At 34.0% G+C, this 12,403-nt stretch overlaps 1 non-coding gene across 1 annotated transcript; it reads right to left on the reverse strand.

Moving 5' to 3' along the window:
- Positions 1 to 6,899: 6,899 nt before the first annotated feature.
- LOC139869705 (small nucleolar RNA R71) lies at positions 6,900 to 7,006 on the reverse strand. Its single transcript, XR_011766289.1, has one exon. It is a non-coding gene; the product is annotated as a small nucleolar RNA R71 (small nucleolar RNA).
- Positions 7,007 to 12,403: the final 5,397 nt, after the last annotated feature.

The raw sequence follows: 12,403 nt of genomic DNA on the forward strand, positions 1-12,403 counted from the left end.
CTTTATAAGTTCTCATTTCTTTATTTCCCAACCTTTTCACTTTTTCATCGAGTATAGCAATTGGCTCCTCAACATACTCTAATTTGTTGTTTAACTTGATTTGGTCTAAAAGCATCCAAGAAGAATCATCCGCAAGACACTTATGGAGATGAGAAACATGAAATATATTATGGATCTCCACAAGCTCTTCGGGTAATTCCAAATGATACGCAACTTTGCCAACACGAGCTAAAACCTTAAATGGCCTAATAAACCGAGGAGCTAACTTTCCCCATTTTTGAAACCGAATAATACCCTTCCTTGGTGAAACCTTAAGTATCACCATGTCACCTTCTTAGAACTCAATCAATCGCCTACGTTTGTCTGCATACGACTTTTGTCTCTCTTGAACCGCTTCCAAATGCGTTCGGATCATCTCAATCTTGCTATTCGTCTCTAAAACCAAATCTGTACTCCCGATTTCTCTTTGACCCACTTCACCCCAACAAATCGGAGTTCGACACCTCCGCCCATAAAGCATCTCATCCCAACTACCACTGAAATCAATAATACATGCCCGTAACATATCCTCTAATGTTTGATTCGTACGTTCAGTTTGACCGTCCGTTTGAGGATGGTACGCCGTGCTCATTCTCAATTGTGTACCCATATCTTCATGAAACTTATTCCAAAACCGAGATGTGAAACGAGTGTCTCGATCCGAAATAATAGATATAGGAACCCCATGCCTCGATGTCACCTCCTTGATAAATAATTTAGCCAAAGTCTCCGACGATATCATTTCCCGAATGGGAAGAAACAAGGCACTTTTCGTCAACCGATCAACTATCACCCAAATCATATCAAATTGGGTTCTCGCCATCTTTGGTAGCTTTGTAATGAAATCCATGGTAATGTGCTCCCATTTCCATTTCAGGACTTCCAATGGTTGTAACTTACCATACGGCTTTTGGTGCTCGGCCTTAACTTGCAAACACGTGACACATTGTTCAACATACTTTACAACATCACGTTTCATGACCGACCACCAATACTCTTTCTTCAAATCAAGATACATTTTCGTTGCACCCGGGTGAATGGAATACTTTGACTTATGTGCTTCATCAAGTAGCACTCGTCGATGATCACCCATTTTAGGCACCCACACTCTTTCTTGAAAAGATAAAAAACCATGCGGACCTAAGGTAATAAACTCCGTTTGTCCCACGATTCGTTCCTCATGCTTATTGTTAATAAAAGCTTCAATTTGAGTCTCGCCAAGCTTTATAAGAAAATCGTTAGTAATAATCATGCGTAACGATCCTACTCATATCGCCAGATGTTGACTCTTCCGACTTAACGCATCCGCAATCACATTTGCCTTACCCGAATGATAAAGTATTTCACAATCGTAGTCTTTTACCACATTCATCCATCTACGTTGAAGATAATTCAAATCTCGTTGATCAAAAAGATGTTTTAAGCTCTTGTGATCCAAATAAATCGTACATTTGACACCATACAAGTAATGGCGCCAAATTTTCAACGCATGAACAACCGCCGCCAACTCAAGATCATGAGTCAAATATCTTGTTTCGTGTTCCCTTAATTGTCGAGAGGCATACGCGATGACTTTACCTCATTGCATTAGAACACAACCGATCCCATTTAAAGAAGCATCACAATAAATCGTCATGTCTTCTACACCTTCCGACAACACTAAAACCGGAGCTTGACATAACTTCTCTTTTAACAATTAGAAAGCAATTTCTTGCTCGTTTTCCCAATTAAGTCTCGCCTTCTTTCTCGTTAACTTTGTCAAAGGAGAAGTAATTTTATAAAAGTCTTGGATAAACCGACGATAATAACCGGCCAATCCTAGAAAACTTCGGATTTTCGTAGGCGTAGTCGGTCGTCCACAACTCTTCACCGTCTCAATCTTCCCCGGATCTACTTGAATACCATCTTTGTTCACAATATGGGCAAGGAATTGAACTTCCCTTAGCCAAAATTCACATTTGGAGAATTTTGCATACAACTTCTCCTTCCGCAACGTCTTCAACACACCATGCAAATGATGTTCATGTTCCTTCATACTCTTCGAATAGACAAGTATGTCGTCAATGAACACAATTACCGACTTGTCCAACATAGGTTAGCACAATCGGTTCATAAGATTCATGAATGCCGCCGGTGCATTCGTAAGACCAAAAGGCATAACTACAAACTCAAAATTCCCGTAACGCGTTCGAAAGGCCATTTTCTCAATATCTTCCTCACGGACCCGAATTTGGTGATAGCCGGACCGTAGGTCAATCTTAGAGAAATAAGTTGCACCTTGGAGTTGGTCAAACAAATCGTCAATCCGAGGCAATGGATAACTATTCTTGATCGTCACTTTATTCAACTCTCGATAATCGATGCACATCCGCATACTACCATCCTTCTTCTTCACAAATAAAACTGGTGTAGTGACCCGAACTTTTCCATGTTTATATATATTAAATGAAATTGATATTTACATGATTAAGTGTTTTCAACATGTTAAGCAATCAAACTTGTTAAGACTTGATTATTTGAAATATTTCATGTAGACAATTGACCACCCAAGTTGACCGGTGATTCACGAACGTTGAAACTTGTAAAAACTATATGTTGATATATATATATATATATATATATATATATATATATATATATATATATATATATATATATATATAGTTAACATGATTTTACGATAGGTAAGTATCTCACTAGGTATATTAACAATGAGTTATATACATAAAATGAGACTATTGAATTAAGAAACTCGAAACGATATATATAACGATTATCGTTATGACAACATCTTACTAAGTACATATGTATCATATTAAGATATTTGATAATGCTAAAAACGAACATATATTTCATAGCATTATCCTTCAAGAAAGACAAGCTTTTAGTTGCAATTATTCTATTTACAAGTGATATTTGTTAAATAATAGAAGGTGAAGACAAAAGACAGATTCGATGAATTGAAGACACAAACGACCAAAAAGCTCAAAAGTACAAAATACAATCTAAGTGGTTCAATTTATTGATGAGAAACATCTAAAAGTTACAAGAGTACGAGCCGCAAAACGCAAAGTACAAGATATTAAATTGTACGCAAGGACGTTCGAAAATCCAGAACCGGGATATGAACCAACTATCAACGCGCGACGCAACGGAGCTAAAATTACACGTCAACAATGCACAAGAATATAATATAATATATAATTAATTATATAAAATTATATATATATTATATTATATATTAAATAAATACGCGCAGCCTATGTTTTGGAATCATTTGTGACCTGGAAAAGGTGGCCATGCGATCGCATGGCCAGGAAGGCTTAATCCCATGCGATCGCATGGCATACTGTAGCAGGTCAGGTCCTATAAATTTCAACGTTTGGTCGACGAATTTTACACCTTTATCTACTCTCTATCTCTCGAATATATATATATATATATATATATATATATATATATATATATATATATATATATATATAAATTATAATTTTAATTTAAGGTTAATAATAATAAGGTTATAGTGGCGAATGTTTTAAGTTTGTAAGTCGAAATTCTGTCCGTGTAATACTACGCGATTAATACTCATTGTAAGTTATGTTCAACCTTTTTAAATTAATGTCTTGTAGCTAAGTTATTATTATGCTTATTTAAATCGAAGTAATCATGATGTTGGGCTAAATATTAAAGATGAGGTTATTGGGCTTTGGACCATAATTGGGGTTTGTACAAAAGACCGACACTTGTGAAAATTGGACTATGGGCTATTAATGGGCTTTATATTTGTTTAACTGAATGATAGTTCGTTAATTTAATATAGAGATTTACAATTTGAGGTAGATATAAATAACCACATACACTCGATCGGACATGAAGGGCGGGATATTTATAAGTACTAATAATCGTTTATTTAACCAGAAACGGGAATGGATTAATAGTTAATGGACTCATTATAACTGGGGTGGATTACATACAAGGACACTTGGTGTAATTGTTAACAAAGTATTACAACCTTAGATTGCACACAGTCGATAACCTGGTGTAATCATTAACAATGTATTAAAACCTTATTACAGTTTAAGTCCCCAATTAGTTGGAATATTTGACTTCGGGTATAAGGATAATTTGATGAGGACACTCGCACTTTATATTTATGACTGATGGACTGTTATGGACAAAAACCAGATGGACATATCGAATAATTCAGGACAAAGGACAATTAAGCCATGGTAATAAACTAAAATCAACACGTCGAACATCATGATTACGGAAGTTTAAATAAGCATAATTTCTTTATTTTATATCTTATCGCATTTTTAATTATTGTACTTTTTAATTATCGCAATTTTATTTATCGTCATTTTATTTATCGCACTTTAAATTATCGCACTTTTATTATCATCATTTACTTTACGCTTTAAATTAAGTTATATTTATTTTTAATATTTTACATTAGGTTTTAATTGTGACTTAAGACATAAAATCGACAAACCGGTCATTAAACGGTAAAACCCCCTTTTTATAATAATAATAATACTACTTATATATATATATATATATATATATATATATATATATATATATATATATATATATATATATATATATATATATATATATATATATATATATATATATACAAATATAGTTTTTAAAAATATAGCGTTAAACTTGGCTAGCTCCCTGCGGAACGAACCGGACTTACTAAAAACTACACTACTTTACGATTAGGTACACTGCCTATAGTGTTGTAGCAAGGTTTAGGTATATCCATTCAATAAATAAATAAATAACTGGTGTAAAATTGTATCGTATTTAATAGTATTTCGTAACAAAAATATAACTATTTCGTATACACCTCGCATAACATCAAGTATTTTTGGCGGCACTGCCGGGGAATCTCATCAACGCCGAAAGCGAAACGCTATTAAAAAAAAAATAGTTTTTAAGCTATTTTTGTAAAAATATAATTTTATATAAGTTTTAAAATACAAAAATATAAAAGAAAAATATATTTCTATTTAAATTAAAAAGTTTATATTTATATTTTTCTTTTGTTAAAAATTAAAACTAATAAGTATTTTTTTTATATATAAGTTTTTTTATTACATATTATTTTCTTTTATAAATTTAAAAATCAGAAAAAAAATAAATAAAAAGTAATCGGGCCACTACACTGTAGCAGCCAAATATTTGGCCTGGAACCCGAATCCATGCGATCGCATGGCCAGACAACTAACACCTCATGCGATCGAATGAGGTGACTTGACAGGTCTGGTACATGGTACGACCAGATTAGGGTTTATGTTTTAATTATTATTATTATTAATTAAAACCTAATTAGGGTTAAGTATTTTAATATTTAGTTTTAGTTTTATTTAATTTGTAATATTTAGTATAAATTAGTTTTATTAATTATAAAAATAATACTTTTATAAAATAATAATATTAAAATAATATTTTTATAAAAATTGTATTTTCATAACTTTAAGTTTTATTTCTATATTTCGTATCTTTTTAATTTTTTATTCGTATATTGTTTATTTTATCGTTCGTAATTAGTTTTAAGTTTAGTATTTTTCCGTAGTTTATTTTTATTTCTAGATTTCTAAGCTTTGCCGTAAAATCCCTTAAGTGCTTTTTCTTTAGATTAAGATTTAGACGCCTTAGAATTTTACGACATTGTTTATCGCTTTAGTTTTAAATAAAGTTTTAGTGCCTTTTTAAGTTATTGCCGTTTTGGATATAGAATTCCTTTTAAGCTTTAATTCCTTTAGACGCAACTTTTAATTCTTGGTTTTTAGGCTTTTAAGTTTTGACGCTGCATTTTATTATTTTTCGACGCTTAATTTTTCGACCTTTTATTTTTTGACGTTTTACGACGCACTCTTTTTCTTTCTTATTTCTCGACGCTCTAATTTTTAGGACATAGATTTTTTCTTCAAAATTTCGACGAAAATTATTTTAAGTGGCTAAATTGATAGACATCCAAAATTTTCTGGTTCGTAGTAATAGTTGGATTTGTTAGTGGCGAGTTGTGGGCTTCCGAATTAAAGGGTCCTGGCTACCTGCTGCATCTATTGGCTATTCGAAACGTGAGCAAAATCAGAAAAGTCTATTAATTTGATAGCTTATATAATTTTTATCTTTTATAACTTATAGGATATTCAGTGAATGCACCGAGCAAAACGTTCACCACCTGTAACTCGATCAAGACATCTAGCCAATACTGTCGCCGTTGAATTTTCTTTAGAATCGTCATCTAGTCGACCAAGTACTCCAATTCAAATTTTCGATAATCCATTTTTTGAACCCGACCTCACAATTTAGAACCCGGAGGATATTCAGGGACAATTCAGAGATCCTGAACCATTAATCATTCCTCCTGAACCACAAATCACTCATCCAGAGATTGTCGAGGAAGAAACCATTAAGTCAGAATCCTCTAGTGATTCAGATTCAACAATTTCAATCATGGAAAATCTGAACCTCTAAGTATGGAAGATCGAATGAGAGATAAACGCACTGGCCAAGGTCATGCAATTACTCAACCAGACATTAATGCACCAGATTATGAAATCAAAGGACAAATCCTACATATGGTAACTAATCAATGCTAATTTAGTGGTGCGTCGAAGGAAGATCTAAACGAACATCTTCGTACCTTTAATAGGATCTGTACACTATTCAAAATCAGAGAAGTTGAGGATGAAGAGATCTATCTCATGTTATTTCCCTGGACTTTAAAGGGAGAAGCCAAAGATTGGTTAGAATCATTACCTGAAGGGGCAATTGATACATGGGATGTTTTAGTTGAAAAATTTCTTAAACAATTCTTTCCGGCATCTAAAGCCGTGAGACTTCAAGGAGAAATAGTTACGTTCACGCAAAAGCTAAATGAAATCTTATATGAAGCATGGAAAAGATTTGGAAAGTTATTGAGATGATGTCCTCAGCATGGTTTAGACACTTATTAAATAGTACAAATATTATACCAAGGATGCGACATCACTACAAGAAAAGACATCGACGTAGCAGCTGGTGGTTCCATTATGAAGAAAACCGCAACTGAAGCTTACAAAATTATTGATAACACTACTTCCCACTTACATGAGTGGCATCAAGAAAAATATATCGTTAGATCATCTAAAGTGGTTATAGCCGATTCTATCCATGACTTTGATTCCATTTCCGCAAAGATAGATACTTTCGAGAGACGAATGGAAAAGATGACTAAGGATATTCACGCAATACGAATTAGTTTTGAACAGTGTGGAGGACCGCATTTGACAAAAGATTGTCTCAGTATTGAACAAACAATGGAACAAAGAGAGAATGTTTCATACATAAACAAAAGGCCTAGAAATAATTATCAAAGTAATTATCAACCGCCAAGACCAATCTGCAATCAAAATCAGAATTATAACCGAAATGTTCCATACAACAATCAACAAGGTCCTAGCAATCAGCAAGTATCCAACAATACTTACAATCAGTAAAGACCTATTTTTCCAATTAAACCACCACAAACCGATGATAAAAAGCCAAATTTAGAAGATATGATGTCGAAGCTAGTTGAATCTCAAACTCAATTTTTCACATCTCAGAAACAAACGAATGAACAAAATGCTCAAGCATTTAGAAATCAACAAGCTTCTATTCAAAATCTGGAACAAGAAGTAAGCAACCTAGCAAGGTTGATAGGTGAAAGAAAACCAGGGAGTCTACCTAGTGATACAAATGCTAACCCCCGGAATGAAACAGCTAAAGCTATTACCACGAGAAGTGGTATTAAACTTAAACCACCTAAAATACCTGTAAATTCCGACGACTCTATTGCTACTACACAGGCACCACAGCCTGAGCAAGATAAGGAAACAGAACCGGTAGTTGAAAATGTTAATGAAGATAACACAGTTAAGGCAAAGCCTTATGTTAAACCATACCAACTACAGCTTCCTTACCCGAGTAAAATGAGAAAAGAAAGACTTGAAGCCGAGCAATCCAAATTTCTGGATATGTTTAAACAAATAAATGTCAATATTCCTTTCATTGATGTGATTTAAGGAATGCCAAGATATGCTAAATTCCTGAAAGATCTAATCATAAATAGAAAGAAAATGAAAGAACTCTCGACTGTTACTAGAAATGCAAATTGTTCTGCAGTGCTGTTGAATAAGATAACAGAAAAATTATCAGATCCAGGAAGTTTCACAATTCCATGTTTTCTGGGTAGTCTTAGTTCAATAGAAGCATTGGAAAACTTAGGTGCTAGTATAAATTTAATGCCGTATTCACTATACGCTAAACTAGACCTCGGAGAATTGAAACCAACACGAATAAGCATACAACTAGCCGATCGATCAGTAAAATATCCTAGAGGGATAATAGAAAATATGCTAGTTAAAGTTGGTACTTTAGTATTTCCAGTAGATTTTGTTATTCTGGATATGGAAGAAGATTCTCGAGTTTTTCTCATATTAGGAAGACCATTCTTAAACACGGCTAAAACAATAATAGACGTGTTCGGTAAGAAACTGACCCTAAGTATAGAGGATGAGAGTGTTACCTTTTCAGTTGATAGAGCCATGCAACAACCACAATCTTCAGATGATACATGTTATTATATTCAAACTATAGATTCACATGCAGAATTGTTAGAAGAATTTCCAGAATTACAAGGAACAGGAGAATGTTCTTTAGGAGAAGGAACTGAACCAATTGATGAAGCTGAAATATTAGCTACACTTATGGCTAATGAATATGAACCAACAACAGAAGAACTTCAAATGCTAAAAAAAGAAGACAGATATCGATACAAATCATCGATAGAAGAACCACCAATATTAGAGTTAAAGCCACTTCCAAACCATTTGGAATACGCTTATTTACATGGTGAATCTGAATTACCTGTAATAATATCATCTTCTCTTACGGAAAATGAAAAATCTCAACTCATTTCTGTGTTAAAAGCTCATAAACCAGCTATTGCATGGAAGATTCATGACATTAGAGGCATAAGTCCTTCGTATTGCACACATAAAATCCTTATGGAAGAAGGCCATAAAACCTATGTGCAATGCCAACGAAGACTAAATCCTAATATGCAAGATGTTGTTAAGAAAGAAATTATTAAACTGCTAGATGCAGGATTAATTTATCCAATCTCTGATAGTCCATGGGTAAGCCCAGTTCAATGCGTACCTAAGAAGGGTGGCATGACTGTCATCACAAATGAAAAAAATGAGCTTATTCCTACTAGGACTGTAACAGGATGGCGTGTTTGTATTGATTATAGAAAATTAAATGACGCCACCAGAAAAGATCACTTTCCCTTACCTTTCATTGATCAAAGTTTGGAAAGATTAGCCGGAAATAGTTACTATTGTTTTCTTGACGGTTTCTCCGGATATTTTCAAATTCCAATAGCACCCGAGGACCAAGAAAAAACCACGTTCACGTACCCTTATGGTACTTTTGCTTACAAACGCATGTCATTTGGACTATGCAACGCCCCTGCAACCTTTCAAAGGTGCATGATGGCAATTTTTCACGACATGATAGAAGATTGCATGAAAGTTTTCATGGATAACTTTTCAGTCTTCGGTGATACTTTTGAAACATGTCTAGTTAATCTTGAATGAATGCTTATTAGATGCGAGCAATCAAATCTAGTTCTTAATTAGGAGAAATGCCATTTTATGGTTAAAGAAGGCATCGTTCTTGGTCATAAAATTTCAAAGGAAGGAATTGAAGTGGATAGAGCTAAAGTAGATGTAATTGCTAAATTTCCACATCCCACCAATGTTAGAGGAGTTAGGAGTTTTCTAGGGCTTGCCGGTTTTTACCGACTTTTCATAAAAGATTTTTCTAAAATTGCCACTCCTATGAATAAACTCCTAGAAAAGGATGCTCCATTCATCGTTTCAAATGAATGTATCAAATCTTTTAATATTCTTAAAGAAAAACTCACTAATGCGCCGATCATGATAACTCCAAATTGGAATCTACCATTTGAACTCATGTGCGATGCAAGTGATTTTGCAATGGGAGCCGTTTTAGGACAAAGGATTGAAAAATGATTTCAACCTATTTATTACGCTAGTAAGACTTTACAAGGAGCACAAACGAATTACACAACTACTGAAAAAGAACTCCTTGCTATTGTCTTTGCTTTTGACAAATTTCGTTCATATCTCGTTTAAGCTAAAACGGTGGTCTATACCGACCATTCTGCTCTTAGATACCTATTTTCGAAATAAGATGCCAAGCCACGATTAATCCGTTGGATCTTACTCTTACAAGAGTTCGATATTGAAATCCGAGACAAAAAGGGAGCAGAAAATCTCGCAACTGATCATCTTTCTCGTCTTAAAAATCTCGAATTAGAAGTTCTAAATGAATCGGCCATACAAGGTAACTTTCCTGATGAATATCTTTTGAAGATCAATTATAATGAAATTCCATGGTTTGCAGACTATGCAAACTACTTAGTATGTGGATTCCTTGAAAAAGAGTTGTCGTACCAAAAACGAAAGAAATTCTTTAGTGATATAAAACACTATTTTTGAGAAGATCCACATTTGTTTAAAAGTTGTCCCGATGGAATAATACGCCGATGTGTATTCGGAGATGAAGCTAGTCAAATCTTAAACCATTGTCACACATGACCAACAAGAGGGCATTATGGGCCTTAGCTCACAGCAAGAAAAGTTTACGACGCTGGATTCTATTGGCCTACAATTTTCAAAGACGCACACCTTCTTTGTAAATCCTGTGATGCTTGTCAAAGGGCCGGAAAAATAAGTCAACTTGATGAAATGCCACAAAATGTCATTCAAGTATGTGAAGTATTTTACATTTGGGGTATTGACTTTATGGGTCCATTTCCAAAATCTCATAATAATCTCTACATTCTCGTTGCCATTGATTATGTATCTAAATGGGACGAAGCACAAGCTCTCCCAACTAACGATGCACGAGTTGTAGTCAACTTCTTAAAACGTCTTTTTGCTAGGTTTGGAACACTGAAAGCTTTAATAAGTGATCGGGGTACTCATTTTTGTAATAATCAACTTGAGAAAGTTCTTAAAAGATATGGAGTAACTCATAAAATCTCAACCGCTTATTATCCACAAATAAGTGGACAAGTTGAAAATACCAACCGAGCTTTAAAACGTATTCTAGAAAAAACCGTAGGATCAAATCCAAAGGAATGGTCCATGAAATTGGAGGATGCATTCTGGGCTTTTCGAACAGCCTACAAAACTCCAATTGAAACCACACCTTTTAAACTTGTTTTCGGAAAAGCATGTCACCTTCCAGTAGAAATTGAGCACAAAGCATTTTGGGCTTTGAAGACATGTAATCTTGATTTGCATGAAGCCGGACGTCTGCGGTTAAGTCAATTAAACGAATTAGAAGAATTAAGACATGAAGCATACGAAAATTCATTAATCTATAAGGAAAGAACGAAGAAATGACATGATAAAAGAATCAGAAGTTCAAAAGAATTTAAAGAAGGAGACAGAGTTCTTCTTTTCAATTCACGATTCAAGCTATTTCCTGGAAAATTGAAATCAAGATGGTCTGGACCATTCATAGTTAAAAGAGTTTTCCCGTACGGAACAGTAGAATTAATAAATTCAAATGGGATTGAATTTAAAGTTAATGGTCACAGAGTTAAACATTACATAGATAATCCAATGGAAGTTGAAGATGAAGTTAATCACAATTTCGACACCACAGCTAACTAAGTGTGGGAAGATTCGAATCTTTTAAGGGTAATATGTATTTCTGTTAGAGTTAGATATTCTGTTTTTGTGTAGTTCTCGAGAATGGAATCCGCATGGTCTTTCCCTAGCAGACCCTAAAGAGCTAGTCTTCTCCCTCCATTCTGAATTTTTTTATTTCTTTTAGGTTTTACGAGATGAAAAATTCCTTTGATCTGAACCATGGTCTACTACTACACACTATGATTACTAAACGTAATAATAATATCTTTTCGAGTGAACTGGTATCATTCATAAGAGGCAAAATGGACGAAGTGAGGTAAGAACTCAGGAAGAATCATCATAAGATACATTTTGCTAAAGGAAAATCAAAATCCGCAACAAAAAGAAGAGCACACACCTTGAAAGATGTCATAAATGCGAAAAATGGTCACACGAAATTAAATGTTCGAACAATCAAACATATTCAAATACCGAATTTGTTACTCTATGCAGAGAAGGACCGTTCATATGTTTAGAAGAAAAGTTATTGAAGAATCGAGGTTACGCTTATGTATCTATGGAAAACCAAATCACACGACTCTCCTATGAGTCGGCTAAAGCAGGTCTCTGAAAATTCTATCTCACAG

Source organism: Rutidosis leptorrhynchoides, chromosome 9 (genome assembly GCF_046630445.1).
Source record: "Rutidosis leptorrhynchoides isolate AG116_Rl617_1_P2 chromosome 9, CSIRO_AGI_Rlap_v1, whole genome shotgun sequence".
In the NCBI taxonomy this organism is placed as follows: domain Eukaryota; kingdom Viridiplantae; phylum Streptophyta; class Magnoliopsida; order Asterales; family Asteraceae; genus Rutidosis; species Rutidosis leptorrhynchoides.